A 7,586-nucleotide genomic window follows, 5' to 3' on the forward strand; every position below is an offset into this window, starting at 1 on the left:
GGTGATGATGGTCTCGCTCCAAAAGGCAGAAATAAGGAATTAAAGATGCTGGTTCTCTGTGTTTTCACCTCCAGCCTAGGAGAAACACAAAATCGTATTAAGTCAAGTGCTGTTTGTTAAACTGATCAGTAAAAAGCCAGATAGTTGTTCCCTGGCAGCTCTGACCACCACAGGAGCACAGCAGTGAAATTAGTCATACTTTTATCACCGACCTGGCTCTGTTCTTGGCCCTGATTATGCTGTTATTGGGTTATAAGATGGTACTGCCCAAAGCAAAGACCTGCTGTTGTGAGGCTCATCTCCCATCTGTGATCATAAAGATTCAAACATGAGCACCCAAGGGGAATTGCTGATCTTCTCTCTTAGGTCTAGAAAGAAGTCCACAAAAGGGACTTTTTTACAAGGACATGTAGTGATAGGACAAGGGGGAATGGCTTCAGACTGAAAAGGAGGAGATTTACATTAGATATTAGGAAGAAATTCTTCCTTATGATGGTGCTGAGGCGCTGGCACAGGTTGCCCAGAGAAGCTGTGGCTGCCCCATCCCTGGCAGTGCTCAAGGCCAGGTTGGATGGGGCTTGGAGCAACCTGTTCTAGTGGAAGGTGTCCCTGCTTGGGGCAGGGGTTGGAACTGGATGAGCTTTAAGGTTCCTTCCATCCCAAACCATGCTATGATTCTATGATGACTCTATGAAATAAATCACATTTTGCTATTAAATGACTCTATGAAATAAATTGCATTTCTGCTTGTTATGAAGTCTGTAATTGCTGGTTCACTACTGAAACTTTAGTCTGGAGTTCCTCCCCATGAAAGCTTTGGTTGTACATTGATGCCCAGGAGAACAAGCAAGGTCTCTGCACCGAATCCAGATTCATGCCCAAGCATCTCCAGTCTGCCCCAAGACTCCTCCTGGAGCAGCTCCCCATTGCCACAGGGCGCTTTTCCCTGGAGTCACCAGCTTGCTGTAATGCTGTCCCCTTGCAGGTGGTATGGTCCCAGTGGTTCCTCTTTCTCCCAGGGCTACCTCTGATCAGCTGAGTCAGCTGTCTCAGGGTTTCCTCTGCCAGTGCAAAAAGAGGGGTGTTTTGCTTTGGAAGGTAATCTTTGCATCAATAGCAATCAGTCTGTAATCACACAGAAGTCTGAGAGCCCATTCTCTCTTCGAGTTGACACGTGCATGTAGCAGTGCTGGTATCTAAAGACAGAAAATTATCATGTCACTGCTGTTAATGTTTCTGAGGCAAACACAGCAGCAAAGCTCACCGAATTCCTCCTGCTGCTGACGTGGGAGCAGCCCTGTGGGACTAGTGCGTATGTTACCATCCCAGATAAGATGTGGCCTAGCTATAGTGTGTTTGCATTGAGGAGCTTCACATTCACAGGATGACCGTGTTAGTCAAAGTAAGGAAACTTCCAATGTGCAGAAATAAGCTTTAGCATTGATTAATTATAAATATCTCCAAAAAAATAAGACCAGACACCAAATGCAGTGAGAGAACTACTTGTTATTTCTAACCTTTTCTCTTTCAGTGCAGAACATTAATCTTTTAGGTGCCTCATTAGAGATGTCTGTGCTATCAAGGCAGGAGACCTGGGGTACAGCAGCCCAGACAGGGGTTGTCTCACCAGAGCTAAAGCAAGGGTCCCTACACTGAACCAGAGTAAAAGGTTGGCTGCATCCTCACAGATTTATTTCTTACTGGCTTAATGTTTCTTCTTTTTCCTCCTGACTGGAAATTGCACATGAGCTGCTCCTTCACTAAAACATAATGCTATGAAACTTTTAAGTGCCCAGAGGTTATTGCAGCACTGTGCAAGACTTGCCCTCATTCTGGAAGGGACTGCAGAGAACTAAACTGCTGTTACTCGCCTTGCTCTCCAGCTGCTGCTGTCTTAATGGGTCAGTGCTCACCGGTGTTGGCCAACTCTGGTATAATATTTGGGTAATTAATTCCTTGCCTCAGCCTTCCTTGGGTACTAAGTGTTTCCATAAAAGTTCTTGCTGGCTCTATGCTTCCCTCCGGATTCTGGAAGGAGAGAGAAAGTTAAAGTATTTCTAGGACCTGCAACAACAAGGGCATTTGCAATTAAGGAGATATATGCTTCAGTGCATAGGACTGAAGGATGGTCCCAAGTAATTTCCTGATGTGGATTCATAATGACAAGAAAGGAGAGACATTATGTTGTAGACTTTACCATGAACCTTTAGAAACCATAGGAGTGTTCAAGACCAGGTTGGATGAAGCCTTGGGTGATATGGTTTAGTGTGAGGTGTCCCTGCCCATGGCAGGGGGGTTGGAACTAGATGATCTTGAGGTCCTTTCCAATCCCAACTATTCTATGATTCTATGATTTGATAAAGGTATCAAATATAAGAACAGAAGGCAGTAACCTATTCTAATCCATTGAAGGCAGGTACTAATCCATTTCAATGATTTTCTTCTCTTTTGGAAAACCAGTACCAGGTGAGGTGAGTTAGCAGGTTGCTCTTTCTAGTTAAGGCTTGTTGATTTATATCTTCTTTTCAGTTAAAAGCTTCAACACGGTGCCATGTTTGAGCAGTTTGTAGGAAGAACATTTTAGTATCAACGCTACACAAACTACCAGTACTAAATTAGGGAACAGAAATGACAAAAATACCCTTTCAGTTCTGTCTTTAAGTAGGAACTTCTCTGTGCCTGTAGATGTTTGGTTAGTTTAAACAGTGTCTGATCCATAGGATTTCACTTATAGCGAACAAGCGAATATTAATGAACCTTTTTGTTTTAGGGGCTTGGTAACAAATTCAAAAGATAATGAGAATGTAGGGAAAAATATAACAAAACTCTGCATGGGGTCTTATGGAAAGAGAAAGGAATTTCTAAGTCAAATCTCTGGAAGGTTGTAGCGAGGTGGATTTCTTCTCCCAAGCAGCAAGCAACAAGACAAGAGGATGTCAGCACCGATGTTTCTTTGGCATTTTATCAGACATCTGAGGCTGGTGCGGGACGGTCTGCTAATGTTTTTCTGTCTCGCATACATTTTAACATGCCATTGGTCTTCTTAAGATCCTTGGGTTTATGATCTGCTTTTCTCCTAAGCAGCTGTTTATACACTTCATTAATGGTGACTAATTGAGTCCCTTGAATAAAGTCCTTTGGAGGCTGTCCAAAGACACAAACCCAAATAAGCCTGGGCGCTGCGATGAAACACAGTCATTAAAATATCTTCCCCAAAGCCATGTAAGCAGATTGCAAATGGACCAAAGAAAGGTCTGATGAAGAGAGGTGGGTGTGATGGTATATAAATTCAGGTAGGCGTCATCCAAAACCTAGGGTATGAGGGGGAAGGAAACAGGATTAAAATGCCTTGAAGCTCCCTTTGTGCCTATCTTACACTCAGCAGCTTGTATTTATGGTCACCTAAGATCACTAATGCAGTTCTGAGCCAAGGGGCAGTGAGGAGACCTGCAGTCCTGAGCTCTCACACTGCCATGCTTGCAAAGACCACAAAGCATTCCGAAGCCGTAAGTGGCTGTGAAGCCAAGCTATTGACCTTGCTGTGCCGGACAGTAAATCCCCATGGAGGCAGCTTGCTTGGCTTCAGAAGGTGTCTGGGCAGGCAAGAGAAACACAGTTAAGAGGAGGTGAAGCTTTGGTGCACTGTTAAGCTGGGGGAAGGAGGCAGTGAGCAGTGTGAGGGATGCAGGCTGTGTGTGCTGAGGGCATCATGGTGCCCCAGATCAACCCATGCTTCTCTCTGCCTGTCCTGCAGCTTGTGGGGCAGGATGGGGGGTTGGTTAGTCATAAAATCATGGAATGGTTTAGGTTGGAAGTGGCCTTCAGAAGTCATGAAGTCCACACACACACACACACACCTCCAGGGACATCTTCAACTAGATCAGGTTCAAGGCATTGATGCACAGAGCCTTGGGTGACATGGTTTAGTGTGAGGTGTCCCTGCTCATGGCAGGGGTTTAGAGCTGGATGGTCTTAAGGTCTTTTCCAACCCAAACCATTCTATGATTCTATGGCACATCCACCACCCCTTTAGGCAAATGCATCAGAGGGTACATGGGTTGAGAGGTGAAGTGAGGAGGAAACATAATTTGAACCATTTGGAGATCTGGCAGCTGCAAACCCTTCCTCCAAGGCAATGAACACTTGCTGAAAGTTTGGGCAAAGCTGCCACTGAGCAGCAGTGGGTACAGGCTTAGCAAGCCTCTCCAGGCAGGGCTTAAGGACAGGTGTTGGGCAAGCGCTGCCAGAAGTGATCAGGGGTCAGCTGCATGCCTGAATTAGCAGAGATGTGATGACAGCTTTTCTATGGGAGGCTTCAAGGGAGTTTCAAGACCTAGGAAAGCACAAGTTGTGGCTGCAGACTCTGGAGGCTCCTTGCCAGCTTGCGCTGTGTCTTAAGGCAGTGACTTAGGTGAAGGCAAAGCAACCACTGCCCAAATCCCTGGGGCAGGCTTGGTTCCCTTAGGCACAGGTTTGCTGGTGGAGCAGCTGGGCTGCAGCTCCATACTTTGCTGGTGGCCAAGGTGCAACACCGCAAAGCCCCAGCACTCTGTGCAATGGGATGTGCATGTCCTAAATCTTAGAAAATGAGGATCTCTTGGGCTGAGAAGCTTTCCTTCTCCTCACATCACTATAGACATGAGCTTGCAGATGCTTCTCCTCTCTCCCCTCCTCCCAAAACCAGTGTAGCGGTCTCCTTATGGCTTATTTCCATCACAGGAGATGCAGGAGTTGTCCCGCACATTGCAGATGCTATGCTGGGAACTAGAACTACATTTGCAGGCAGAAGCAGCTGACTGCAGCTCAGTGACATGCTCATTTGTGCTTCTTTCAGACGATAGCTTTTAATATAACCTCTTCAATTTTCTTTGTAATAGCAATGCCTGCTGCAGTGGGAATTGCAAGAGCTATCACCTGTTAGCTTATTGGCTTGGTGGCAGCATGGCCAAGGGGGCTGCGTTGGTGTGTGATCAACATCTTCATGCTCTCTGGTCCAGGTACAGTCCTAGGAGAGTGCTGAGTTATGATGGGTTTCCAGGGGTGCAGACAGGGAAGGAGAAACCTTGGGGTTTGTCTGAAATGCTGCTATTCATTTGCAGTGGGGCAAGTTGCTTTTAGCACTCAGTGCTTCCCTTGGTGCTGCAGGCCTCCAGAATCATGTAAGAAGCAAACCAGGAGGGTTATGCTGTTGTCTGGGGAAGCTGAGCTCCTGTTGTTTGCGAATTTGTTTGTTTTCTTTCTTTCCTTCCTTTAATTGTGTTGTTTTTACTCTCTTCCAGACAGCTGGCTCTGTCTCATTCATCAGGCTAATTGATGACGGGCAATGTGGCTATATGGAAAATAGAACTTGTTTGAATAGCTGAAATCTTCTTCACTTGCATATTTTAATGAGATGAGATGAGATAGATGTGGTTGCGGTCAGTAATACTGCCAGCTCCCTTATCAGGCACTTCTGGCTTGGGCAGAAAAGCCAGGCCTGAAATCCCTGCAGCACACAGGGATTTGAAACTGACTATCAGCCATGATATTGGTGTGAGGTTCATCAGTGCTGTGCTATGAGGACAGTGTCTGCATGAATTAAATGCTAAATCACTGTTGCCTACAATGTGCTGGTTGGCATAAGGGCTACCACTGAGGGGCACATGTGAACCAAGTGCTTTCAGGGACTAATGCAGGCGAGACCATTGTCTGCTGGTTTGTAGGCACACAGAGATTTTTGGGCAGAGTGAGTTTCCACAGACACTTCTAATTCCTTGGATTGATGATATTTATGCCTTTCCTCCATCCTAATATAATGGCTTGGTCCACAAGACACATTGCACAGCGCCTGTGTAAGTGTCACAGAGATGTCATCAATGATGACGATTACTAAAGCATCTATGTGAAGGCCTTGAAGCACAGCTGGCTTCATTTCACCAGGGCCATGGGGAGCATCTCTGATACTCAGAAAGATGTGCAGTGATGGCAGTATTCATCTGGTCTATACCCATGCAGTTGTGTAAGGGCATCCTCCTGTGTCTCATGACGGAAATCACATTTCTTGTTCCTTAGGGGAAATGATATTTCAATCTCCTGTTGTGCTTCAGACATGGGTTCTGTCCACCAGTGAATGGGGCAGCCAAGGAAAACTGCTGGAAAGCAGGCTCTTGGCAAATGAGGCAGCATTCCAAAAGCAGCTACATCCTGCTTTCTAAAGGCACTGGGGTTCAGCTCTGAGGAGCTGTGTGGATGCTTTGCCTCCTTTGAAACAGAGCCGTGTTAGACACACAGAACTGCCCCCATAGACCTGGCCTTAAAGCATTTAATAAATCTGTCTGGGTCTCCAAAATCACAGAGCTACTGTTCCGAACTGTTCTGCATCCCATGGGTATCCATTTGGAACATTAGGACTGCAGCCCTTTGGAAAAAACCCAAGCTATTTTTAATGAAATCTGATTATAATTTAATTTTTATCAGCACTTAGCAAAAGCCACAGTTCTGCTAAAAATTGCTTGAACTTTGCACATTTTCATTGGAAATGGGGATTATTCATCTTGGTTTTGGCACAAGGAAGCATTTTTAGTTGTATGAGAAAGTGGCCTGAAAAAACTTTGAGGTTCCTGATTGATTTTTTTAGTTCCTTAAATTCTGTTCCATTTCCCATGCTGTAAAATATGCAAATGTGAATCTTTAAACATGGGTTTCTGTAAACCCTGATCTGGGAGCTGTGCTGTAACCTGGGCATTGGGCCACAGATCTTGCCTTTCTTTATTAATGCTCTAAACAACTGTGCATTTAGAGGATCTTTTTCTTCCTGTGGGGGCAATTTAGGCATTGACCCTTGCAGTGAAGGGTCTTTAGAACAGAACCACAAGCAACTTAAGGCTCACCTTGTGTGTCTGCCAGCCAGCAAGGAAGCTGCACCTTCCTGCAGATGAGCTAAGGCTGTTGGCTGTTTATGGTGACCCTGGAGGGGCTTCCTGACTGATTGTATGGTTTGATGTACACCCCTTGCATGATCATATACCTGTTTTGTTGTGAGTCTTGGCATACAGGCCTGGATGGAGATGCTTGAGCAGTCAAGCCATGTCTGGTCCCAGTCAGAGGAGGCAATGGAGGTGTTCAGAATTAGGGCTACCAGATGGCTGTGCTGGTGGTGAGCTGCAAATACTTCCACTGTCCGGTTCCATGGCTGTAAGGAGCCTGAGGGCTGGGGTAAAGGCCTGCAAGGAGAGCTCTTGGACTATGTTTAACTCAGGAGCCTGACACCCTTTGCTAGTCTCGCAGCTTGGACATGGGGTACATGCACTGATGATAGGTTTAGGCTTCTGCTTCATCCCAGTGGTAAGAGAGAGCCCTGGCCATGGCCCAGCCTATCTGTGATTATTATAAGAAGAACTAACTCAACAAGGCAGGGCTCACTGATACTTGTCACCTTCCTCTGACTACAGTTGGACCCATGAATGGGGAGGTGAAGAGCCTGTGCATCCACATGGCTCTTGCCATACTGGGGGGCAACTGGTGTGCATCCAGCACCCTGTGTTGGGCCAAGGAACCAGCGCAGACCCTGGATGAACACAGAGGAGTCCTAGCTGCTGTTTCTGGAG

Source organism: Melopsittacus undulatus, chromosome 2 (genome assembly GCF_012275295.1).
Source record: "Melopsittacus undulatus isolate bMelUnd1 chromosome 2, bMelUnd1.mat.Z, whole genome shotgun sequence".
Taxonomy (NCBI): domain Eukaryota; kingdom Metazoa; phylum Chordata; class Aves; order Psittaciformes; family Psittaculidae; genus Melopsittacus; species Melopsittacus undulatus.